Raw genomic sequence first — 26,142 nt, 5'->3', positions numbered from 1 at the left:
GATGTAATGTGACGTCATCAGAATCTCTCACCTCTCCAGTAAGCCGGAAGAGGATCTCTAGGGTGAGGTGTAATATCCTCTCCGCCATCTCGTCTCTGTCCATCTCGATCTTTGATGGGTAAATCAGGAAAATTCTCTTACATAGAAGATCTTCACTGAGAGGATCAGATATTATAGAGACCTAAATGAGAAGAAAATCAGCGGATGTAACATCATAAAAATCACGTATAATAATACAATTACTGGAGGTAAGTAATAAGATGTACACCGCAGGGATGGCACAGGTGCGGCTACAACAAAAACCCTGGCAGTTTACCCACTTGCGGCTTTCAAAAGCAAACATGGCATCTAAGGAAGTTTGACAGAGTTTGGCTGAATGCCCAAGTACTCGATAGTATGTGGCTGCCTAGTTACTACAATATTTAAATGCCTAATAATGGTGTCTGGGCCTGCAATGTATGAAGGTCTATTAGGTCGGGCAAGAGGTAGCGTTCAATAAGTTACCTTTTAACGCCTTCATACACAGACTAAAGTTGCATGAAAGTAGTGATTTGGGGGTTTTTGGTCGACTATATAACGTATTTGGGGGCCTCCTGACAGATGTCAGGGCAGAGAAGGATCTGGCATCCTGAATTTCAGAGGATAATCTGTTTCTTTTTCCTGTAGATAATCCTCCACTACAGGAGTCTGGGGGTGACTCTCTCATACAGACTTCAGAAAAGCTGGAATATTTGTGTGTATGGGGGAGTAAGGAGAGATAGCCGTCAGCCAAATGACTGTTCAGCCACCACTTATCTCATTGTGTATGGGGCCGTTCATATTACACTGACAGGCAGGGATAATACACGGCACTACAGTAGTACAGTGCATCACCGGAGCAATCAGAGCCTGTATGTAGTATGATCGCACTAATGAGAGTGGTTTAAATCTTTAAAGTGAAAAACAAAATCTCAATTTTAGCAACAAGAAATATCCATTACTACAAGGAAAACAGACAGTGAGTCTGTTTTCCCTGTATGTTATGTATGTAACCACAATGTTAGTTAAGTCACGTCCATAACAACTTTATTATACTCTATTATCCTATACACAGTGGCGTAGATAGAAATCACAAATCCCACAGCAATAGCTGAAATTGAGCCCCACAACCTCAAAAGGACAACAATTTATAAAATTATATATACAGTTATATGAAAAAGTTTGGGCACCCCTATTAATCTTAAGCTTAATGTTTTATAAAAATTGGTGTTTTTGCAACAGCTATTTCAGTTTGATATATGTAATAACTGTTGGACACAGTAATGTTTCTGCCTTGAAATGAGGTTTATTGTACTAACAGAAAATGTGCAATCTGCATTCAAACAAAATTTGACAGGTGCATAAGTATGGGCACCTCACCAGAAAAGTGACATTAATATTTAGTAGATCCTCCTTTTGCAAAAATAACAGTCTCTAGTCGCTCCCTGTAGCTTTTAATGAGTTCCTGGATGAAGGTATTTTTGACCATTCCTCTTTACAAAACAATTCCAGTTCAGTTAAGTTTGATGGTCGCCGAGCATGGACAGCCCTCTTCAAATGATCCCACAGATGTTCAATGATATTCAGGTCTGGGGACTGGGATGGCCATTCCAGAACATTGTAATTGTTCCTCTGCATGAATGCCTGAGTAGATTTGGAGCGGTGTTTTGGATCATTGTCTTGCTGAAAGATCCATTCCCTGCGTAACTTCAACTTTATCACTGATTCTTGAACATTATTGTCAAGAATCTGCTGATACTGAGTGGAATCCATGCGTCCCTCAATTTTAACAAGATTCCCGGTGCCGGCATTGGCAACACAGCCCCAAAGCATGATGGAACCTCCACCAAATTTTACTGTGGGTAGCAAGTGTTTTTCTTGGAATGCTGTGTTTTTTTGCCGCCATGCATAACGCCTTTTTGTATGACCAAACAACTCAATCTTGGTTTCATCAGTCCACAGGACCTTCTTCCAAAAAGAAATTGGCTTCTCCAAATGTGCTTTTGCATACCTTAGCCGACTCGGTTTGTGGCGTGCTTGCAGAAACGGCTTCTTTCGCATCACTCTCCCATACAGCTTCTCCTTGTGCAATGTGCGTTGTATAGTTGACCGATGCACAGTGACACCATATGCAGCAAGTTGATGCTGCAGCTCTCTGGAGGTGGTCTGAGGATTGTCCTTGACTGATCTCACCATTCTTCTTCTCTGCCTTTCTGATGTTTTTCTTGGCCTGCCACTTCTGGCCTTAACAAGAACTGTCCCTGTGTTCTTCCATTTCCTTACTATGTTCCTCACAGTGGAAACTGACAGGTTAAATCTCTGAGACAGCTTTTTGTATCCTTCCCCTGAACAACTATGTTGAATAATCTTTGTTTTCAGATCATTTGACAGTTGTTTTGAGGAGCCCATGATGCCACTCTTCAGAGGAGATTCAAACAGGAGAACAACTTGCAAGTGGCCACTTTAAGTAGCTTTTCTCATGATTGCATACACCTGGCTATGAAGTTCAAAGCTCAATGAGGTTACAAAACCAAAAAAAAGTGCTTTAGTAAGTCAGTAAAAAGTAGGTAGGAGTATTTAAAACAAGAAAATGATAAGGGTGCCCATACTTATGCACCTGTCAAATTTTGTTTGAATGCAGATTGCACATTTTCTGTTAGTACAATAAACCTCATTTCAAGGCAGAAACATTACTGTGTCCAACAGTTATTACATATATCAAACTGAAATAGCTGTTGCAAAAACACCAAGTTTTATAAAACATTAAGCTTAAGATTAATAGGGGTGCCCAAACTTAGTCATATAACTGTATTTTGCGGAGTCATATCCCCCAACTCTGCAATTCGCATGCTCCCGTTGTACTGGGCAGGCCCGGACCAGATGGTATGGAGATGAATGAGGGAGACCAAAGTCTGAAAGTAAACTTCTCTTTTCTTAACAAGAACGTGAAGTAATAAATCATATAGCAGGCACAACGTTTTATGAATGCTTCTTCAGCATTATGCACAATCAGGAACTTTCCAGTTACATGTAGAAGTATATATCTTTTGTTACAAGCTACAACAGTCCAACAAATTATTATGGGAAGGCCCAACATGCCCTGTGGGGACCATAAGGGTCAAGATGTGTCACTACGGCCCCTCAGAGCTACTCTCAGCTCCCAATTGATTTGTGAGGACCTCACTGGCTGAGGTGCATCGGTACGACTCCTCACTAGTACACTCAAAGTCCATTTGATGAGGACCACACACTCCTTGCTGTATCACTGCATTTTCAGCTCTCCATAGGAGAACTAGTGTTCCAGTTTGGTGACACTGTAGCTTCCTCTCTAGTATAGACAATTGTTTGCTTAAATCCTTTTTGTCTAAAATAAGGAATCCTTTATTAAGCCCTTTACAACCCAAGGTGGTTTGCACATTAATGACCAGGCCAATTTTTACAATTCTGATCACTGTCATTTTATGAGGTAATTATTCTGGAACGCTTCAACGGATTCCCCTGATTCTGAGAATGTTTTTTCGTGACATATTGTACTTCATGATTGTGGTAAAATTTATTCGATATCACTTGTGTTTATTTGTGTAAAAAATGGAAATTTGGCGAAAAATTTGAAAATTTTGCAATTTTCAAAATTTTAATTTTTATGCCCTTAAATCAGAAAGATACAGTACAGACCAAAAGTTTGGACACACCTTCTCATTTAAAGATTTTTCTGTATTTTCATGACTTTGAAAATTGTACATTCACACTGAAGGCATCAAAACTATGAATTAACACATGTGGAATTATATACTTAACAAAAAAGTGTGAAACAACTGAAAATATGTCTTATATTCTAGGTTCTTCAAAGTAGCCACCTTTTGCTTTGATGACTGCTTTGCACACTCTTGCCATTCTCTTGATGAGCTTCAAGAGGTAGTCACCGGAAATGGTTTTCACTTCACAGGTGTGCCCTGTCAAGTTGCCTTATAAATGGGGTTGGGACCATCAGTTGTGTTGTGCAGAAGTCAGGTGGATACACAGCTGATAGTCCTACTGAATAGACTGTTAGAATTTGTATAATGGCAAGAAAAAAGCAGCTAAGTAAGGAAAAACGAGTGGCCATCATTAATTTAAGAAATGAAGGTCAGTCAATCCGAAAAATTGGAAAAACTTTGAATGTGTCCCCAAGTGCAGTTGCAAAAACCATCAAGCGGTACAAAGAAACTGGCTCACATGAGGACCGCCCCAGGAAAAGAAGACCAAGAGTCACCTCTACTTCTGAGGATAAGTTTATCCGAGTCACCAGCCTCAGAAATCGCAGGTTAACAGCAGCTCAGATTAGAGACCAGGTCAATGCCACACAGAGTTCTAGCAGCAGACACATCTCTACAACAACTGTTAAGAGAAGACTTTGTGCAGCAGGCCTTCAAATAGCGGCTAAGAAACCACTGCTAAGGACAGGCAACAAGCAGAAGAGACTTGTTTGGGCTAAAGAACACAAGGAATGGACATTAGACCAGTGGAAATCTGTACTTTGGTCTGAAGAGTCCAAATTTGAGATCTTTGGTTCCAACTACCGTGTTTTTGTGCGACGCAGAAAAGGTGAATGGATGGACTCTACATGCCTGGTTCCCACCGTGAAGCATGGAGGAGGAGGTGTGATGGTATGGGGGTGCTTTGCTGGTGACACTGTTGGGGATTTATTCAAAATTGAAGGCATACTGAACCAGCATGGCTAGCACAGCATCTTGCAGCGGCATGCTATTCCATCCGGTTTGCGTTTAGTTGGACCATCATTTATTTTTAAACAGGACAATGACCCCAAACACACCTCCAGGCTGTGTAAGGGCTATTTGACCAAGCAGGAGAGTGATGGGGTGCTACGCCAGATGACCTGGCCTCCACAGTCACCAGATCTCAACCCAAACAAGATGATTTGGGGTGAGATGGACCGCAGAGTGAAGGCAAAAGGGCCAACAAGTGCTAAGCATCTCTGGGAACTCCTTCAAGATTGTTGGGAGACCATTTCCGGTGACTACCTCTTGAAGCTTATCAAGAGAATGCCAAGAGTGTGCAAAGCAGTCATCAAAGCAAAAGGTGGCTACTTTGTATATAAGACATATTTTCAGTTGTTTCACACTTTTTTGTTAAGTATATAATTCCACATGTGTTAATTCATAGTTTTGATGCCTTCAGTGTGAATGTACAATTTTTATAGTCATGAAAATACAGAAAAATCTTTAAATGAGAAGGTGTGTCCAAACTTTTGGTCTGTACTGTATGTCACACAAAATAATTAATAAATAACATGTCTCACATGTCTACTTTACATCAGCACAATTTTGGAACCAAATAAGGGTTAAAAGTTGACCAGCGATTTCTCATTTTTCCAACAAAATTTACAAAACCATTTTTTTTAGGGACCTCATCATATTTAAAGTCCCTTTGAGAGGTCTTTATGACATAAAATACCCAAAAGTGACAACATTCTAAAAACTTCACCCCTCCAGGTGCTCAAAACCACATTCAAGAACTTTATTAACCCTTCAGGTGCTTCACAGGAATTTTTGGAATGTGGAAGAAAAAAATTAATATTTAACTTTTTTCACAAAAATGTTACTTTAGACCCAATTGTTTTTATTTTCGCAGGGGTAACAGGAAAAAATGGACCCAAAAATTTGTTGTGCAATTTCCCCTGGGCACGCAGATACCCCATATGTGGGGAAAAAACACTGTTTGGGCGCACGGCAGGGTTCGGAAGGGAAGGAGCGCCATTTGACTTTTTGAATGTAAAATTTGCTTGAATAATTAGCGGATGTGCCCCTGATGTGCCTAAACAGTGGAAACCCCCCAAAAGTGACACCATTTTGGAAACTAGACCCCTCAGGGAACTTATCTAGATGTGTGGTAAGCACCTTGAACCCCCAAGTCCTTTACAGAAGTTTATAACATGGAGCCGTAAAAATAAAGAAATCAAACTTTTTCCACAAAAATGATGTTTTAGCCCCAATTTTTTTATTTTCACAAGCGTAAGAGGAGAAAATGGACCCCAAAAACTTTTGTGCTATTTCTCCTGAGTACGCCAATACCCCATATGTGGGGAAAATACAGTGTTTGGGTGCACGGCAGAGTTCAGAAGGGAAGGAGCACTGTGTGACTTTTTGAACGCAAAATCGGCTGGAATCGAGAGTGGACGCCATGTCGCGTTTGGAGAGCCCTTGATGTGCCTAAATAGTGGAATAGTGACCCCATTTTGGAAACTACACCCCTCAAGGATTTTATCAAGGGGTATAGTTAACATTTCGAATCCAGAGGTACGACAAAGAATTTGATAACATTAGGTCATCATATTGAATAAGTTGTCATTAGTCTTGAGCGCAAGTGCTCACTACTTGAGTTTGCATCGGGTACTCAGGTATGCACCATGTATCACGGGTGCTCAAGTGAAATGCTCGAGTCCCCGCCCGCATGTTTCATGTTTATTAGACACCCAAAAAAAAAATGCGGGGATCGCTTGTGTATGGCAGGCAATCCCCACGAGGCTTTTTTGGCCGCGAAGCATATGGGGCGGAGACTCGAGCACCGCGATACTCAATGCATACCCGAGCACCCGATGCAAACTCAAGAAGCGAGCACTTGCATTCAACACTAGTTGCCATATCGTCATCTTTTTTTTTTTTACTTTTGAAAAAAAAAACCAACCCTAACCCCAACCCTAACATTAGCACAACCCTAACCCCAACCCCAGCCCTAGCGTTTATTTTTTACGCTGTTCCTAGTGCGGTATAAGTGATTAGATGACCTTATTCTTCGGGTCGGTGCGACTACAGAGATACCAGAATGACATCGGGTTTTTATGATTGACAGCTGTCACACACTAAAAGACACATATTTTGTAAAATCTAGTTTTCGTATCGCCATATTTTGAGAGCTATAATTTTTCCATATTTTGGCCGACAGAGTCATGTGATGGCTTGTTTTTTGTGGGATGAGTTGACGTTTTTATTGGTGCCATTTTCAGGCACGTGACATTTTTTGATCGCTTTCTATTCCAGCTTTTGGGAGGCAGAATAAACAAAAACCAACAATTCAGGAATAGTTTTTTTAAAAATTTTTTTATTCTACTCCGCGTGTGGTAAAATTGATAAGGTAGCTTTATTCTTCGGGTCAGTACGTTTACAGCGGTACCACATTTATATTGTTTTTCTATGTTTTGGCGTTTTTAAACAATAAAAGCTATTTTATAGAAAACATTTTTTTTTTGCATTTCTTTATTCTGAGAGCTATAACTTTTTGATGATGGAGCTGTATGGCGGCTTGTTTTTTGCGGGACAAGATGACGTTTTCAGCGGTACCATTTTTGTTTATATTCGTCATTTTGATCGCGTGTTATTACATTTTTTGTTTGGCGGTATGATGATAAAGCATTGTTTTTTGCTTCGTTTTTTATTTTTATTTTTACCGTGTTCACTGAAGGGGTTAACTAGTGGGACAATTTTATAGGTCAGGTCGTTCCGGACGCGGCGATAGCAAATATGTGTACTTTTATTGTTTGTTTTTTTTTTTTCAGAATAATATTTATTTTTGGGTACATTATATTTTTATTTTTGGTGGATTTTTTTTTTATTTTTTAAAAATATTTTTACAATTTTTTTTTTTCACTTTGAGAGTTTTTTTTACTTTGTCCCACTATGGGACTTTCACTTTTTTTTGTTCTGATCGCCAGCATAGCATACGGATGGAGCACCATCCCTGTGCTATGCAGGCAGTCAGCGCTGCACAGTGAGAAGATTGTTGGAGCATGCACTGCGCATGACCAAAAAATCTTCCTGCTGTCTGGTGACCCGGATGTTGTCATGACGACATTGGGTCGTCATGGCAATACCCGGGAAGCCGCGGCAGACAGCGCTGGAGGCGGGAAGAGGAGATGAGTATTGCAATCACCACCCCTTAGCCACCGCAATGCTGCGATCGACTTCGATCGCAGCATTGCGGGGGTTAATATGCCGGGAGCGGTTCGGGACCGCTCCCTGCACATAGTACCGGGTGTCAGCTGTGACAATCAGCTGACACCCGGCGGCGATCGCGCGCGCGTGATCGCCATGACGTACTAATACGGGTCAGGCTCTTAAGTCCCAGGGCACAGACGCATATTAGTACGTCATGGGCTTTAAAGGGGTTAACTTAATCCCCTTAATCTCTATTGGAAATCAAGAATCTTTCCCTTATTGATATCAGAGAGAATAAATTATCTCCATACACAGAACAATCCACTACACCAAAACCAATAATACCACATAAAAGGGAGAAATACCGCCACGCCATGACCAGGCCACATGCTACCACCATCTAGTGTCCGAATAATACCACAGTCAATGGACAAATACCACCACACTATGACCATATCACATATTACCACCACATAGTGACCTAATAATACCAATTACAGGGGATAAATACAGCCACACCATGACCAAACCACATATTACCACCACATAGTAACCTAATAATACCACATACAAGGGTCAAAAACTGCCACAGACACCACAACCAGACCACATAGTGATCGAATAATATCACATACAAGAGAGAAATACTGCCACACCATGACCAGACCACATATTACCATAACATAGTGACCGAATACTACAATACTGATAACACTAATATTACCACTGGTGACATTATACACAGGAGCTCTGTATATAGTGTCAGTGTACAGGTAATACAGTGACCGGTGACATTACACTATGTACAGAGCTCCTGTATATACACTGTGTGCAGAATTATTAGGCAACTTGTATTTTAGAGGATTATTTTTATTATTGATCAACAACTATGTTCTCAATCAACACAAAAGACTCATAAATATCCAAGCTTAATATTTTTGGAAGTTGGAGTGTTTTTTTTTTAGATTTGGCTATCTTAGGAGGATATCTGTTTGTGCAGGTAACTATTACTGTGCCGAATTATTAGGCAACTTAATAAAAACCAAATATAATCCCACCTCACTTGTTTATTTTCACCAGGTAAACCAATATCAGTGCACAAAATTTAGAAACAAACATTTCTGACATGCAAAAACAAAAACCCCAAAAATTAGTGATCAATATAGCCACCTTTCTTTATGATGACACTCAACAGCCTTCCATCCATAGATTCTGTCAATTGGTTGATCTGTTTTCGATCAACATTGCGTGCAGCAGCCACCACAGCCTCCGAGACACTGTTCCGAGAGGTGTACTGTTTTCCCTCCCTGTAGATCTCACATTTTATGATGGACCACAGGTTCTCTATGGGGTTCGGATCAGGTGAACAAGAGGGCCACGTCATTATTTTTTCTTCTTTTAGACCTTTACTGGCCAGCCACGCTGTGGAGTAGTTGCATGCATGTGATGGAGCATTGTCCTGCATGAAAATCATGTTTTTCTTGAACGATACTGACTTCTTCCTGTACCACTGCTTGAAGAAGTTGTCTTCCAGAAACTGGCAGTAGGTCTGGGAGTTGAGCTTCACTCCATTCTCAACCCGAAAAGGTCCCACAAGTTCATCTTTAATGATACCAGCCCATACCAGTACCCCACCTCCACCTTGCTGGCGTCTGAGTCGGAGTGGAGCTCTCTGCCCTTTACTGATCCAGCCTCTGGCCCATCAAGAGTCACTCTCATTTCATCAGTCCATAAAACCTTTGAAAAATCAGTCTTAAGATATTTCTTGGCTGTAACGGGTCTGGGAGGCGGAACCTCTGAGCTACTATACAAGGGGGCGGTCCTTGTAAGGGAGCGGGTGGCAATCAGGGATGACGGGCAGGCAGTCACAGCAGGTGACCGGGACAGTCTCTGAGTGGACGGGCTGGAGGTCACGGCAAGTGACCGGGGCAGTCTCTGGAAGAACGGGCAGGAGGTCACGGCAAGTGACCGGGGCAGTCTCTGGATGAACGGGCAGGGAGTTACGGCAAGTGACCGGGGCAGTCTCTGGATGAACGGGCAGGGAGTTACGGCAAGTGACCGGGGCAGTCTCTGGGTAAAGGGTAGGTACGACCTGTGATGGCAGAGCCTCCGGGTAGGCTAGCAGGCAGATGGTGGATGTGTGCTCCCAGGTGAGCAAACGAGAGTCTCTGGAATGGTAGGTGGTCACAGCACGTGACGGCGAAGCCTCCAGGTAGGCTAGCAGGCAGGTAACAGGTGGGCGCTCCCAGGTGAGCGGGCAGGAGTCTCTGGAAAGGCAGATGGTCACAGCACGTGACGGCGGAGCCTCCAGGTAGGCTAGCAGGCAGGTAACAGGTGTGCGCTCCCAGGTGAGCGGGCAAGCTGGTCCATACACAGACTGACAGGAGTTGGAAGGCAGACCGTCGGACCTCAGGCTAGCAGGCAGGTGACTGGATATCAGGCAGGACAAAGGCAGCAAGCTGGCAGGAATCTGGCAGGTAACTGGCAACGGGACCTGAGGGCTGAAGCACAGGTGAGACACAGGTGCAAACAACATTGCTCGGGCACCTCCATTTTGGAGGAGGTGCCCTTTATATGGGAGGTCCTCCGGCAATTGGCCGGGGACTCCTTAGGACGGCGCGCGCGGTCCCTTTAAGAGAGGGGGAGCGCGCGCGCGCGCCCTAAGCACACTGCCGGGGAAGGAGCGCGCGCCGGAAGCAGCGGGGAGAGCAGCGCTGGAGGACGCCGCGCCAGGAGCGGGGAGGTGAGAGGGACGGCGTCTCTGCCTAGAACGGGGCAGAGACGCCGATGCTACAGTACCCCCCCCTTTAGGCCCCCTCTTTTTTAGGCCAGAAAGAAATTTTTCAAGGAGAAGCGGGGCGTTGATGTTCTCCCTGGGTTCCCAAGTTCTCTCCTCAGGACCAAACCCCTTCCAATCTACCAGAAAAAAGGTTTTTCCTCTTACCCTCTTGGAGGCCAGAATACTCTCTACCTCAAAGATGTCATCAGCGGAAACCGGAGCAGGAGGGGCACCTGGATTTTTGGAAAAAGAGTTAAAGACAACGGGTTTGAGGAGAGATACGTGGAAGGAGTTGGGGATCCGTAGGGTGGCCGGGAGTTTTAATTTGTAGGCCACAGGGTTAATTTGCCTGAGGACTTCGAAGGGGCCGATGAATCGAGGACCCAACTTGTAGGAGGGTATTTTGAGCCGCACATGTTTGGATGAGAGCCAAACCTTGTCTCCCGGACGGAATTGGGGCGGATCCAGACGTCTCTTATCAGCATATCTCTTCATCCGCTCAGAGGAGAGAAGAAGAGCGGACCTGGTGCTCTCCCAAATAGTAGAAAATTCGCTGACAAGAGACTCCGCAGCAGGGTTGTCCACAGAAACGGAGACAGGAAGTGGAATCCGGGGATGTTGGCCACCAACTATAAAGAACGGGGATTTGGAAGAGGACTCGCTCTCATGGTTGTTATAAGAGAACTCGGCCCACGGTAGAAGATCCACCCAGTCCGAGTGGTGAGCATCCACGAAGTGCCGGAGGTAGCTGGACAAGATCTGATTGATCCGCTCCACTTGACCATTGGACTGAGGGTGGTAAGCGGAGGAGAAATCCAGGGTAATGTCCAGCAGCTTACAAGTGGCTCTCCAGAAACGAGAGGTGAACTGAACCCCACGATCCGACACGATGTGGAGGGGCAGACCATGGAGACGGAAGATGTGGCGGATAAAGTCTTTAGCCAACTCGGGTGCAGACGGAAGACCAGGCAGGGGAATGAAGTGGGCCATCTTAGAAAAACGGTCAGCGACAACCCAAATGACGGTACAACCGGCAGAAACTGGAAGGTCGGTGATAAAGTCCATAGCGATGTGTTGCCAAGGAGCAGCAGGTACGGGAAGGGGCAGGAGATGGCCGGCAGGTAGATGTCGGGGAACTTTGTTACGAGCACAGGATGAACAGGCCGCGACGAAGTCTACCACGTCCTTACGTAGGGTAGGCCACCAGTAATGCCGGGCAATAAGTTGAAAGTTCTTTTTTTGGCCAGCATGGCCAGCTAGTTTAGAAGAATGTCCCCAGCGAAGAACCCTCTCCCGATCTGGCACAGCTATGAACGTCTTACCGGGTGGAAGACGAGTTAGATCCAAGGGAGCCACATTCATCACGTTGGAGGAGTCGATGATGTGCGTAGGTTTCTCCTCTTGATCGGAGGACAGGAAAGACCGAGACAAGGCATCAGCTTTGACGTTCTTGTCCGCCGGACGGAAATGAAGAGTGAAGTCGAAGCGGGCAAAAAACAACGACCACCGGGCCTGGCGAAGATTGAGCCTCTGGGCATTTTGGAGATATGCCAGGTTTTTGTGATCCGTGTAGATAATTACCGGGTAGAGAGCCCCTTCAAGCAGATAGCGCCACTCTCCTAGTGCCAATTTGATGGCTAGCAATTCCCGGTCTCCAATGGAGTAGTTGCGCTCCGACGAGGAGAAGATTTTGGAGAAGAAGCCGCACGTTACCATTCTCCCGGTAGAAGACTTCTGGGTGAGCACCGCTCCGGCTCCGGAGGAGGAAGCATCAACCTCCAGGTAGAATTGTTTATTACAGTCCGGACGGTGCAGGATGGGAGCAGAGGCGAAGGCTTTCTTTAGGGAAAGGAAGGCCTCCTCGGCTTCAGGCGACCATATCCTGGGGTTAGCCCCCTTACGGGTAAGTGCAGATATGGGAGCAGTCCGAGACGAGAAGTGTGGGATGAAAAGACGATAATAATTAGCGAAGCCCAGGAATCGCTGTATCGCCTTCAAACCTTCAGGACGAGGCCATTTTAGAACGGAAGAGAGCTTCTCGGGATCGCTTTGCAGACCTGTTTGGGAGATGACATAGCCCAAGAACGGAAGGGAGGTCTGATCGAAGAGGCACTTCTCGTATTTGGCGTAAAGGTGGTTCTGCCGAAGCCTAAGCAGGACCTGACGAACATCCCTCCGGTGTGTGGGGAGATCCGGAGAGAAGACCAAGATATCGTCCAGGTATACCACTACGCAGGAGTACAGGAGGTCACGGAAGATGTCATTGACTAGTTCCTGAAAGACCGCGGGAGCATTACAGAGACCGAAGGGCATCACAAGGTACTCGTAGTGACCGTCCCGGGTATTGAATGCCGTCTTCCACTCGTCTCCTTGACGGATACGGACCAGATTATACGCTCCTCGAAGATCCAGCTTGGAGAAGATCCTGGCGCCTTTGAGCCGGTCAAACAATTCGGAGATGAGTGGCAGGGGATATTTGTTTTTTACCGTAATGAGATTGAGTCCTCTGTAGTCAATACAGGGACGTAGCGAGCCGTCTTTCTTTTTGACAAAGAAGAATCCGGCTCCAGCCGGGGAGGTAGATTTTCGGATAAATCCCCTAGCCAGATTCTCTTCAATGTACTCAGACATGGCTCGGGTCTCGGCTGCAGATAACGGGTAGATACGCCCACGGGGAGGAGTGGTGCCAGGTACCAGGTCGATCGGGCAATCGTATGGCCTATGGGGCGGCAACGTCTCAGCTTCCTTCTTACCGAAGACGTCCGCATAGGGCCAGTAGGGAGCCAGGAGACCAGGTAAGTTAGCTGGAGTAGGATGAGGGCGAAGTGGACGGACCGGAACCAGGCAGGTCCTATGGCAGTCAGGACCCCATCGGAATACTTCACCGGACCGCCAGTTCAATACGGGTTCATGTGTCTGGAGCCAAGGTAGACCTAGCAACAAGGAGTGAGAAAGTCCGGACAGCACATGGAATGAGATCTCCTCAGAGTGCAGCATTCCCACCTGTAGGGTTATAGGTTCGGTGACGAGCAGGACGGTCTCCGAGAGAAGTCTTCCATCCACGGAAGCAACTGACAATGGCTCCGCCAGGGACTTGGTGGGAATATGGTATCTCTCTACCAGAGACTGGGCGATGAGGTTTCCAGCAGCTCCAGAATCCAGATGGGCGAGTTCGAAGAGACGGTTTTCTCCCCAAGCAATAGAGACCGGTAAGGTCAGAGACGGAGAGGACTTACTTTTGTCTAGGACGACCTCTCCGAGTGGTCCTAGACACTGGCGTTTCCCGGCTTTTCCGGGCAGGAACGGATGAAGTGCTTCTTACTGCCACAATAGAAACAGCTTCCCTCGGCTCGGCGAGATTCTTGGCGAGAACCGACCATCTTGGTCTGGTCGACCTGCATAGGCTCAGGAGAGACGGAGGGAGTGACGGGTTGCTGAAAAGTAGGAGCTAGGCGTGGAAACCTCCTCTCACGGGTGACCTCTTTGGCACGCTCCTGGAACCGCAGGTCAATCCGGGTGGCAAGAGCTATCAGGTCATCGAGGGTGGTAGGAATGTCCCGACCGGCAAGTTCATCTTTAATACGGCCGGACAGACCCTCCCAGAAGACTGAAACCAGAGCGTCATTATCCCAGGCCAGCTCCGAGGCAAGGGTACGGAACCGTATGGCATATTGGCCCACGGTGAGGCTTCCCTGACGGAGGCGTAGCAGTGACGATGCGGATGAGGTCTTCCGTCCGGGTTCGTCGAAGACTTTCCGGAAGGCCGTGAGAAAGGCAGGCAAGTTGGACACCAGGGGGTCTCCTCTCTCCCATAGAGGATTTAGCCAGGCCAGAGCCTCTCCGGTGAGATGGGACATGATGAAGGCAATTTTGGCCCGGTCGGAGTTAAACTGGTGGGACAGGAGTTCAAAGTGCAGGGTGCACTGATTTATGAAGCCCCGAGCCTGAGCGGAGTCGCCTCCGAAGCGAGGAGGTGCAGAAAGCCGGGGTCCGGGGTAGGATACCATAGTGTTGGTGGACAGCGGAGCTGTCGGATTGCGAATCATGGCGCTGGCAGAGGTTGCTGGCGGAGCAGTCAGAGTGTCCAGGCGAGAATTGACATTCCGCAGGTGACCCAGGATGGACTCCTGTTGGGACCTCTGGCGGGACAGTTCATGACACAGGTCCGAGAGCGAGGGAGCTTGGGTGCCACCGGGTTCCATGGCCCGAGCAAACTGTAACGGGTCTGGGAGGCGGAACCTCTGAGCTACTATACAAGGGGGCGGTCCTTGTAAGGGAGCGGGTGGCAATCAGGGATGACGGGCAGGCAGTCACAGCAGGTGACCGGGACAGTCTCTGAGTGGACGGGCTGGAGGTCACGGCAAGTGACCGGGGCAGTCTCTGGAAGAACGGGCAGGAGGTCACGGCAAGTGACCGGGGCAGTCTCTGGATGAACGGGCAGGGAGTTACGGCAAGTGACCGGGGCAGTCTCTGGATGAACGGGCAGGGAGTTACGGCAAGTGACTGGGGCAGTCTCTGGGTAAAGGGTAGGTACGACCTGTGATGGCAGAGCCTCCGGGTAGGCTAGCAGGCAGATGGTGGATGTGTGCTCCCAGGTGAGCAAACGAGAGTCTCTGGAATGGTAGGTGGTCACAGCACGTGACGGCGAAGCCTCCAGGTAGACTAGCAGGCAGGTAACAGGTGGGCGCTCCCAGGTGAGCGGGCAGGAGTCTCTGGAAAGGCAGATGGTCACAGCACGTGACGGCGGAGCCTCCAGGTAGGCTAGCAGGCAGGTAACAGGTGTGCGCTCCCAGGTGAGCGGGCAAGCTGGTCCATAGACAGACTGACAGGAGTTGGAAGGCAGACCGTCGGACCTCAGGCTAGCAGGCAGGTGACTGGATATCAGGCAGGACAAAGGCAGCAAGCAGGCAGGAATCTGGCAGGTAACTGGCAACGGGACCTGAGGGCTGAAGCACAGGTGAGACACAGGTGCAAACAACATTGCTCGGGCACCTCCATTTTGGAGGAGGTGCCCTTTATATGGGAGGTCCTCCGGCAATTGGCCGGGGACTCCTTAGGACGGCGCGCGCGGTCCCTTTAAGAGAGGGGGAGCGCGCGCGCGCCCTAAGCACACTGCCGGGGAAGGAGCGGGGAGAGCAGCGCTGGAGGACGCCGCGCCAGGAGCGGGGAGGTGAGAGGGACGGCGTCTCTGCCTAGAACGGGGCAGAGACGCCGATGCTACATTGGCCCATTCTTGACATTTTATCTTATGTTTCTTGTTCAAAGGTGGTAGTTTTTTCAGCCTTCCTTACCTTGGCCATGTCCCTGAGTATCGCACATCTTGAGCTTTTTGATACTCCAGTAACATTGCAGCTCTGAAATATGGCAAAACTGGTGGTGAATGGCATCTTGGCAGCTTCACGCTTGATTTTCCTCAATTCATGGGCAGTTATTTGAGCCTTTTTCGGCCAACACGCTTCTTGCGACCCTGTTGGCTATTTGCCATGAAACGCTTGTTTGTTCGGCGATCACGCTTCAAAAGTTTGGAAATTTCAAGACTGCTGCATCCCTCTGCAAGACATCTCACAATTTTGAACTTTTCAGAGCCCGTCAAATCTCTCTTCTGACCCATTTTGCCAAAGGAAAGGAAGTAGCCTAATAATTAAGCACACCTTATATAGGGTGTTGATGTCATTAGTCAACACCCCTCCTCATTACAGAGATGCACATCACCAGATTTACTTAATTGGTAGTTGGCTCTCAAGCCTATGCAGCTTGGAGTAGGACAACATGTATAAAAAGTATCATGTGATCAAAATACTCATTTGCCTAATAATTCTGCACACAGTGTAATGTCACTAGTGATCACTGCATTACCTGTACACTGACACTATATACAGAGCTCCTGTGTATATAGTATACATGCATGCACGGGAGCCGCTTGTCACTGTGCATGCGAGGGAGCCGATCGTCGCGGCGACACGTGGCTTTACAATACACATTGCACAAGCGTGGATGACAGCATACAGTGTGCAAGCGTGGGACCACAACAAGCCAAATCATGTGACGTTGCCGCAAACCGGGGACAATTCAAATTGAGTGGGCGGCGACAAGTCGGACTGAATAAAGAAAGGAACACCCATATGACTAAACGAGCAAGTAAGATATAAGCATATAAAGTGATTTTTTTTTTTACTAAAGATTATAGCACCAATATTAATTCAAAAAGCGTGTTAGTGATGCATATTGCAGTGGGCGGTTTACATGCTCCAACTGACATGACAGGTTCCCTTTAATAGTGCCCCCACACTGAGCCCCTTTATTTAATAATGTCCCAGATCCTGGGCCCCTACACATAGTAGTGTCCCCATCCTGGGCCCCTCCAACTAGTAGGGTCCCCATCCTGGGTTGCTTTGTTGCCCTCATCTTGAGCCCCTCTGTCAGAACCCACATCCTCTACCCTGTCCAATCAGAGGGTGGGGGGGATAAAAAAAATACTTCTTACCTTCCTACGCTCCCCCGGTGTCCTCTTGCTGCTTCATATTTGCTGCGGTCATTAAACTGGCCGCCGCCTGCAGCTGTGACAGGGTGCTCTGCTTTGACAGCCCGCGTTCTTACATCACATAGGAGGAACACTGAAAGGCCGCCGGCCTATCTGAGACCGCAAGCTGACAAGTGCGGCCTCTGATGGGCCGGCGGCCATGTAATGTCGCTGCTATGTGACGTCGGCGTGCGGCCTGTCAGAGCAGAGCGCCCTCTCACCGCCACATCCCGCGTTCATCTTGATGTGCGTCACCACGGCGGGTCAGGTAAGAACCCTGCGTGCACGCGCCCTGCCTTCGGCTTTAAAGGGCCGGTGTCCTGACAAACTGTTTTTTTTCCATTTTATTTTCTTTCCTCCCACTTCTCTGGGGCCCACCGGGCATTTCACCAATACCCCGCCAGGCCAGTCCAACCCTGTTAGTGATGCTTAACATTATTTGTTCCTTATGCTATATACTGAGACAAAACTGTGCATCATAAAGAATATTTATTACACATAAGTCTACAGTCTATTACATACATATATAATTATACCCAAGCTGGCGACTATATATAAATATATACTGTATACACTGTGTGCAGAATTATTAGGCAAGTTGTATTTTAGAGGATTATTTTTATTATTGATCAACAACTATGTTCTCAATCAACCCAAAAGACTCATAAATATCCAAGCTTAATATTTTTGGAAGTTGGAGTGGGTTTTTTTAGATTTGGCTATCTTAGGAGGATATCTGTTTGTGCAGGTAACTATTACTGTGCCGAATTATTACCCAACTTAATAAAAACAAAATATAATCCCATCTCACTTGCTTATTTTCACCAGGTAAACCAATATCAGTGCACACAATGTAGAAATAAACATTTCTGACATGCAAAAACAAAAACCCCAAAAATTAGTGATCAGTATAGCCACCTTTCTTTATGATGACACTCAGCAGTCTTCCATCCATAGATTCTGTCAGTTGCTTGATCTGTTTTCCATCAACATTGCGTGCAGCAGTCACCACAGCCTCCCAGACACTGTTCCGAGAGGTGTACTGTTTTACATCCCTGTAGATCTGACATTTTATGATGGACCACAGGTTCTCTATGGGGTTCAGATCAGGTGAACAAGGGGGCCATGTCATTATTTTTTCTTCTTTTAGACCTTTACTGGCCAGCCACGCTGTGGAGTAGTTGGGTGCATGCAATGGAGCATTGTCCTGCATGAAAATCATGTTTTTCTTGAACGATACTGACTTCTTCCTGTACCACTGCTTGAAGAAGTTGTCTTCCAGAAACTATCAGTAGGTCTGGGAGTTGAGCTTCACTCCATCCTCAACCCGAAAAGGTCCCACAAGTTCATCTTTGATACCAGCCCATACCAGTACCCCACCTCCAGCTTGCTGGCGTCTGAGTCGGAGTGGAGCTCTCTGCCCTTTACTGATCCAGCCTCTGGCCCATCAAGAGTCACTCTCATTTCATCAGTCCATAAAACCTTTGAAAAATCAGTCTTAAGATATTTCGTGGCCCATTCTTGACGTTTTATCTTATCTTTCTTGTTCAAAGGTGGTGGTTTTTCAGCCTTCCTTACCTTGGCCATGTCCCTGAGTATCGCACACCTTGAGCTTTTTGATACTCCAGTAACGTTGCAGCTCTGATATATGGCAAAACTGGTGGCAAATGGCATCTTGGCAGCTTCACGCTTGATTTTCCTCAATTCATGGGCAGTTATTTGAGCCTTTTTTGGCCAACACGCTTCCTGCGACCCTGTTGGCTATTTGCCATGAAACGCTTGATTGTTCGGTGATCACGTTTCAAAAGTTTGGAAATTTCAAGACTGCTGCATCCCTCTGCAAGACATCTCACAATTTTGGACTTTTCAGAGCCCATCAAATCTCTCTTCTGACCCATTTTGCCAAAGGAAAGGAAGTTGCCTAATAATTAAGCACACCTTATATAGGGTGTTGATGTCATTAGTCAACACCCCTCCTCATTACAGAGATGCACATCACCAGATTTACTTAATTGGTAGTTGGCTCTCAAGCCTATGCAGCTTGGAGAAGGACAACATGTATAAAAAATATCGAAGTGATCAAAATACTCATTTGCCTAATAATTCGGCACACAGTGTATATCTATACTATAACCAGGATGTGTTCATCTGTCCGAAGCCTCTATAGACTGAGCATGCTCAGTGTGGAGCAATAATGACATTATGTCCAGGATGAGACAGAGACAGTGAGAGAGTGAGTACACCCCCCTGAATTCTCAGCACGTTATATATACAGCGCTCAGCGTGAATACACCCACAGTATTCTCAGCACGTTATACATACAGCGCTCAACGTAAGTGAGTACACCCCCTGTATTCTCAGTACGTTATATATACAGCGCTCAGCGTGAGTACACCCCCCTGCATTCTCAGTATGCTGGATGCGTCCTTCTGTCCAAAGCCGAGATGGGTGATGCCTGCGCAATGAGGCGCCGGAGTCAGCACATGTGCATATCGCACTACGGTGCCATTTTATTGAAGACACTGTATATGCGAATTTGCAATCAGTGTCTTTAAAAAAAATGGCGCAGAATAGCGCGGTGCTGACTCCAGCGCCATTAATAAAATTAATAATCAATAAAAATGCTCGCCACTCAGCCGTAGAACGGGCTCAATAGCTAGTAATTATACACTGCTCAAAAAAAATAAAGGGAACACTCAAATAACACATCCTAGATCTGAATGAATGAAATATTCTCATTGAATACTTTGTTCTGTACAAAGTTGAATTTGCTGAAAGTCACACAAAAATCATCAATGGAAATCAAATTTATTAACCAATGGAGGCCTGGATTTGGAATCACCCCCAAAATTAAAGTGGAAAAACACACTACAGGCTGATCCAACTTTGATGTAATGTCCTTAAAACAAGTCAAAATGAGGCTCAGTATTGTGTGTGGCCTCCACGTGCCTGTATGACCTCCCTACAACGCCTGAGCATACTACTGATGAGATTGCGGATGGTCTCCTGTGGGATCTCCTCCCAGACCTGGACTAAAGCATCCGCCAACTGATGTTGGTGGATGGAGAAAGACATGATGTCCCAGATGTGTTCAAACAAATTCAGGTCTGGGGAAAGGGCGGGCCAGTCCATAGCTTCAATGCCTTCATCTTTGCAGGAACTGCTGACACATTCCAGCCACATGAGGTCTGGCATTGTCCAGCATTAGGAGGAAACCAGGGCCAACCGCACCAGCATATGGTCTCACAAGGGGTCTGAGGATCTCATCTCGGTACCTAATGGCAGTCAGGCTACCTCTGGTGAGCACATGGAGGGCCGTGCGGCCCTCCAAAGAAATGCCACCCCACACCATTACTGACCCACTGCCAAACTGGTCATGCTGAAGGATGTTGCAGGCAGCAGATCGCTCTCCACGGCGTCTCCAGACTATGTCACGTCTGTCACATGTGCTCAGTGTGAACCTCCTTTCATCTGTGAAGAGCACAGGACGCCAGTGGCGACTTTGCCAATCCTGGTGTTCTGTGGCAAACGCTAAGCGTCCCGCACGGTGTTGGGCTGTGAGCACAACCCCCATCTGTGGACGTCAGGCCCTCATACCACCCTCATGGAGTCGGTTTCTAACCATTTGTGCAGACACATGCACATTTGTGGCCTTCTGGAGGTCATTTTGCAGGGCTCTGGCAGTGCTCCTCCTGTTCCTCCTTGCACAAAGGCGGAGGTAGCAGTCCTGCTGCTGGGTTGTTGCCCTCCTACGGCCCCCTCCACGTCTCCTGGTGTACTGGCCAGTCTCCTGGTAGCGCTTCCAGCCTCTGGACACTACACTGACAGACACAGCAAACCTTCTTGCCACAGCTCGCATTGATGTGCCATCCTGGATGAGCTGCACTACCTGAGAAACTTCTGTGGGTTGTAGAGTCTGTCTCATGCTACCACGAGTGTGAAAGCACACCCAACATTCAAAAGTGACCAAAACATCAGCCAGAAAGCACTGGTATTGAGATGTGGTCTGTGGTCCCCAGCTGCAGAACCACTCCTTTATTGAGTGTGTCTTGATAATTGCCAATAATTTCCATCTATTGTCTATTCCATTTGCACAACAGCATGTGAAACTGATTGTCAAACAGTGTTGCTTCATAAGTGGACAGTTTGATTTCACAGAAGTTTGAGTTACTTGTATTCTGTTGTTTAAGTGTTCCCTTTATTTTTTGAGAAGTGTAGAATGGAGTCTGTCTACAATAATGTACTGCGTCTGCACTACTTATCATGCGCAATAGGTCCAATAATATTCATCCCCTAGTGTGCATGGCCGAAAGTGACGTGCTTTGAACTTAAACGCCAGATAAACTAATTAAAGCTGCACCACTCGTACCCGTGACTGTACATGACCGTAGATATGCGTTCCATGTCACAGCGCATCTAGGATCATTGTCTGAGACTGTGCATGTCCGGAAGCATACGTTCCACGCCGGAGCGCATACTGAATCTGGATTACATTCCACCAATATAGAAAAGTCCTGTCTCTGAGATCAGAGTCATGCGAGACTAAAGCAAGTATTGCACATCCTCCCATCATCCAATAGGCTTTTAGATCTACTTTATCACTACATAAAATATGGGATGATGGCCCACAGTATATTCCTAAATGGTCAAATGTGACCCCTATTGCATAGAGATACACAAAGATCACCACAATTGTTAATTATGAAGTAGTAGATGTGGGATATAACTGATAAGAACTAATTCTGATATAGAAGCTCAGATCTCTCGATGAAGTACAACAATATGTGAACCCCATTCACAGGGAACTGAGTAGCAATGGGTAGAGTATAAAATCCAAAAATGTAATCCAGAATGGGGCTGTATTCATACAAAACAGGCATAGGAAATTTGCTCATTGAGTCCCTTAGGGGCTCGTGAATCCAGTCTAAAAATTTACTCACTTTCCTTTTTGAGGATACATCTATTGAGATCACATCTTCTCACATTGGGATTAACCACGTCAATAATACAAAAGGAGATGTCTCCGGTATCACCTCGATGTACACTGTTCATGTGTCTCAATAATGAGGTGTCCCGACCATGGTGTCTATTGCCTCCCACCCTCCTCCTAGACTGCCTCTTGGTCTTGCATACATAATCTAGGAGGCAGGTGCATGTGGCCATATATAAAAGTCCTGAGGTTTTACAGTTGGAATAACCCCTCTGGAAAAAGATTTTCCCAGTAGAGGAACTCGAGAAAGATTTACATGGTCTCATCCAATTACATGTACAGGATTCTCCACATCTAAAGAAACCACAGATTCTTCTATCTAGCCAAGTCCCCTTTGGTGCAGGTTTTATTAGAAACTATGCACTAAAAGGTCCCTAACTGACCAACCCTTTCTGAAACTTATTGTGGGAGTAGATCCCACAGCACCCTCAGGTCCAGGTCGGTCAGGGTTTTCTGAGGATATTAAAGATATGGTCACTCTGATTGTTGTAAGTTTCTATTACTTGTGTTATCCCATCTTTTTCTTGGTCTCTTGGTTTGATATGGAGGAATGTCTTTCTCTCCTGTGTTTCTGCAAACAATCATGCGGAATCCAAAATGTACTGTGGGTACCTTTTTCCTTGAATCTGGTGTTCATGTCTATTGCCTGTATATTAATATCTGTGACATTAGAGCAGTTTCTTCTCAACAGTAAAAATTGGCCCTTGGATATTGCTTTTTTTTTTTATTATTTTAAAGATGGGGTGGTGACTATCCCACTTCAATAGTTTATTAGTGGTTGTAGGTCTATGGTAGTTGAGTGTCCGTAGGGTCCAATCCTATTCTTTCTTGATTAGTACATCCAAGAAAGGCAACTGGTAATAATTAAACTCTGATATAAATCTAAGGCCCACTCTATGGATATTGAGTTCCAAATTCAAGAAATTGTTCACTCGTCCTTGACCAGTTGATAAAAATGTCATTAATATGTTTATACCATACCCCAATATATGGATTCCACCACTTATGATCATCCCAGAATATTGTGGTTTCCTCCCACCAGCACAGGAATAGGTTAGCAGACGAGGGGGCACAGGGGCTCCCCATCGCAGTACCCCTGAGCTCGGGGAAGTACTTCCTGTCAAAAATAAAGAAATTTTGAGTAAGCATGAATTTTAGAATATCCTCCATGAAGTCATTATGTCTGCTACACTATTGATCTCGATTTCAAGAAACGTCTTACTCCTCTGATACCATCCTCATGCGGTATATTACTGTACAAAGCCTCAATATCTAGTAAGGCCTGATCCCCTACATGCATGTATACATGCTCGAGGGTCTACATGTAGGGGAGCAGGGAGAGGGAAAACCATTTCCAGAAGAATTATCCCAACTGCAGGACCTCAGGAGGTACTATGGGAACATTATACTGTGGGGGGCATCATACATCCGGCATAAGGGACATAATGGGAGTATTACACTGTGTGGGGGCATCATACATACTGCATAAAGGGCATAATGGGAACATTATACTGTGTGGAGGCATCATACATCCTGGATAAGGGACACAATGGGGGAATTATACTGTGTGGGGGCATCATACATACTGCATAAGGGGCATAATGGGGGCATCATACATTCTTCATAAGGGGCATAATGGGGGCATTACACTGTGTGGGGGCATCATACATGCTGTATAAGGGGCATAATGGGGGCATTACACTGTGTGTGGGCATCATACATCCTGCATAAGGGGCATAATGGGGGCATTACACTGTGTGGGGGATCATACATACCGCATAAGGGGCATAATGGGGGCATTACACTGTGTGGGGGCATCATACATGCTGTATAAGGGGCATAATGGGGGCATTACACTGTGTGGGGGCATCATACATGCTGTATAAGGGGCATAATGGGGGCATTACACTGTGTGGGGGCATCATACATGCTGTATAAGGGGCATAATGGGGGCATTACACTGTGTGGGGGCATCATACATCCTGTATAAGGGGCATAATGGGGGCATTACACTGTGTGTGGGCATCATACATACTGCATAAGGGGCATAATGGGGGCATCATACATCCTTCATAAGGGGCATAATGGGGGCATTACACTGTGTGGGGGCATCATACATGCTGTATAAGGGGCATAATGGGGGCATTAAACTGTGTGGGGGCATCATACATCCTGCATAAGGGGCATAATGGGGGCATTACACTGTGTGGGGGATCATACATACCGCATAAGGGGCATAATTGGGGTATTACACTGTGTGGGGGCATCATACATCCTGCATAAGGGGCATAATGGGGGCATCATACATCCTGCATAAGGGGCATAATGGGGGCATTACACTGTGTGAGGGCATCATACATACTGCATAAGGCATATAATGGGGCCATTACACTGCGTGGGGGCATCATACATTCTGCATAAGGGGCATAATGGGGGCATTACACTGTGTGGGGGGCATCATACATACTGCATAAGGGGTATAATGGGGGCATTACACTGTGTGGGGGCATCATACATCCTGCATAAGGGGTATAATGGGGGCATTACACTGTGTGGGGGGCATCATACATACTGCATAAGGGGCATAATGGGGGCATTACACTGTGTGGGGGCATCATACATCCTGCATAAGGGGCATAATGGGGGCATTACACTGTGGGGGCATCATACATCCTGCATAAGGGGCATAATGGGGGCATTACACTGTGTGGGGGCATCATACATCCTGCATAAGGGGCATAATGGGGGCATTACACTGTGTGGGGGCATCATACATACTGCATAAGGGGCATAATGGGGGCATTACACTGTGGGGGGCATCATACATCCTGCATAAGGGGCATAATGGGGGCATTACACTGTGGGGGGCATCATACATCCTGCATAAGGGGCATAATGGGGGCATTACACTGTGGGGCCAGTAAAGGGGTCCTGTACTATGAGAACAATAAGTTTCCTCCCTTCCTGTCTCCATAGTTGGGTCGTATGTATCTATTACAGGAAACAGAACAAAAACCTTATAAAGGGGCAATACAAGACCCCAAAAGAGTCTCCGTGCTGAAGGGGTTAATGCATCCTGCGCCCAGTAATGGGGGTCTCCACACACCTTCACCTGCAGGGTAAACGGTAGAATACATGGGCTCATTACAGGTATGACGTCATTTCCGGGGGCGTGTCCCGACGGTGCATTATGGGCATGTTCTAGTTTAGCACAAGACGCTATGGTCTCTGCAGGTGGAGGTATGTGGAGACCCCATTACTGGGCGCAGGGGGCATTAACCCCTTCAGCACGGAGACTCTTTTGGGGTCTTGTGTTGCCCCTTTATAAGAATCATAAGGTTTTTGTTCTGTTTCCTGTAATAGATACATACGACCCAACTATGGAGACAGGAAGGGAGGAAACGTATTGTTCTCATAGTACAGGACCCCTTTACTGGCCCCACAGTGTAATGCCCCCATTATGCCCCTTATGCAGGATGTATGATGCCCCCCACAGTGTAATGCCCCCATTATGCCCCTTATGCAATATGTATGATGCCCCCACAGTGTAATGCCCCCATTATGCCCCTTATGCAGGATGTATGATGCCCCCCACACAGTGTAATGCCCCCATTATGCCCCTTATACAGTATGTATGATGCCCCCCACAGTGTAATGCCCCCATTATTATACCCCTTATGCAGTATGTATGATGCCCCCACACAGTGTAATGCCCCCATTATTATACCCCTTATGCAGTATGTATGATGCCTCCACACAGTGTAATGCCCCCATTATTATACCCCTTATGCAGGATGTATGATGCCCCCACACAGTGTAATGCCCCCATTATGCCCCTTATGCAGTATGTCTGATGCCCCCACACAGTGTAATGCCCCCATTATGTCCCTTATGCAGGATGTAT

General features: G+C 46.5%; 1 protein-coding gene and 1 long non-coding RNA gene across 3 annotated transcripts in view; one reads left to right on the top strand and one right to left on the bottom strand.

Annotated features, from left to right (window-relative positions):
- Window positions 1-58: 58 nt before the first annotated feature.
- On the bottom strand, window positions 59-25,417 carry LOC141192464 (uncharacterized). Its single transcript, XR_012265880.1, has 3 exons — window positions 25,345-25,417; window positions 23,220-23,355; window positions 59-181 (listed from the first exon to the last, which is right to left on the bottom strand). It is a non-coding gene; the product is annotated as an uncharacterized lncRNA (long non-coding RNA).
- The window catches only part of LOC141192463 (uncharacterized), a 67,379-nt gene continuing 66,636 nt past the window's right edge, over window positions 25,400-26,142 (top strand). Inside the window, exon 1 of one of the 2 annotated variants that reach the window (XM_073661999.1) lies at window positions 25,400-25,478. The gene's annotated coding sequence lies outside the window, so the exon portion shown is untranslated. The remainder of the gene's footprint in view (window positions 25,479-26,142) is intronic. The other variant, XM_073662000.1, reaches the window with a different exon arrangement.

This window comes from Phyllobates terribilis, unplaced genomic scaffold, assembly GCF_046119375.1.
Source record: "Phyllobates terribilis strain yellow unplaced genomic scaffold, ASM4611937v1 Scaffold_61__1_contigs__length_8056638, whole genome shotgun sequence".
NCBI classification, from domain to species: Eukaryota; Metazoa; Chordata; class Amphibia; order Anura; family Dendrobatidae; genus Phyllobates; species Phyllobates terribilis.
This window is presented reverse-complemented; position numbering and strand designations above follow the sequence as displayed.